The sequence below is a fragment of the Empidonax traillii genome, unplaced genomic scaffold (assembly GCF_003031625.1).
Source record: "Empidonax traillii isolate 1590-97213 ecotype Southwest subspecies unplaced genomic scaffold, ASM303162v1 scaffold1287:size157351, whole genome shotgun sequence".
NCBI lineage: Eukaryota > Metazoa > Chordata > Aves > Passeriformes > Tyrannidae > Empidonax > Empidonax traillii.
The window spans coordinates 27,041-28,351 of NW_020956480.1; positions in this window are offsets into that span (position 1 = coordinate 27,041).

Consider the following 1,311-nt stretch of genomic DNA (forward strand, 5'->3'; position numbering starts at 1 on the left):
GGAAGGGCCTTGATTTGAAGCCGTGGGAGGACTCTGAGGGCACTTGGTGTGTTCAGCTGGAGCAGAGGAGACTGAGGGGAGAGCTCAGTGTAGTTCCAGCATCCTGGGCAGGGGCAGAGGAGGGGCAGGACTGAGCTCTGCTCTGGGGGGAGCAGGGACAGCCCCCAGGGAATGGCTGGAGCTGTGTCACGGCAGGCTCAGGGTGGATCTCAGGGAAAGGTTCTTCCCCCAGAGGGTGGTTGGCACTGAACAGGCTCCCCAGGGCAGTGGGCACAGCCCCAAGGCTGCCAGAGCTGCAGGAGGGTTGGGATGATCCTCTGGGGCACAGGGGGTGACCCTTGGGGCTGGTTCTGTGCAGGGTTGGACTGGATGATCCTCGTGGGTCCCTTCCAGCTCGGCACATTCTGGGATTCTGTGACTCTGTGATTTGGAGTTTTCACTGATGACCAGGGCATGCAAAACCCAGTGCCCTCCTGCAAAATGGAGAGCACAGGGATTAACTCTCCTCCCTGATGTGTGCCTCCCACTGCCACGACACCGAGTGATTGCCAAGGGCTCTGTGCCCCTGCTGGGGCTGAACTCTGCCAGTCCCCATCACCCCCTGTCCCCTCAGCTCCCAGAGCTTCCAGAGGTGTCTCTTGCTGTTTTCCCCCTGGCTGGGCTGGCAGACGCACATGGAAGTAACTACATGTCCACTCCCATTATCTGCTCCACCTGCACCGCTTGTTCTTGGGGCTGGCTTGGCAGAGGTTCCTCTGTGGTGCCTGGCCTGGAAGGCTCAGTCTTGTAAAACCTGATTTTTACGAGCCAGAGCCTGGTCTCTGTTTATCCCCCATCACCAGCAGATGCTGCTCCAGGAGGCAGGGATTCCCCCAGGATTGTCCCACTCTCCAAACTCCTGCAGAGCATCCTGGAATGGTGGAATTGTTTGGGTTGGAAGGGGCAGTTAAAGGTGTGGTGTCCCCGTGGGTGGGAACAAGGGATGGCAAATTCCCGGCCACGCTGAGGGCAGGTGGAGTTGACTGTGTTGGCCATAGGATCTGCCACCAGGCTCCAGAGGGAAAATTAAGGATTTCTACTACTTTAACCCCTCCCACATGAGTTGGTTTAGTGAAAGGACACAGGGCTGGTGAGCAGGAAGGAGATGGGGGCTCTAGATCAGACCCAGCTGGCCTGCAGAGGTTGGGGGGAACAGCCCCTGCCTTCCTGCTGATGGATTCACCGATCCCTCCTGCAGCACCTGAACCATCGGGTGGGGGAATGTGCGGTGATGGATTAGCAGAGCATTAACCTTGTCATCTGTAATAGGTC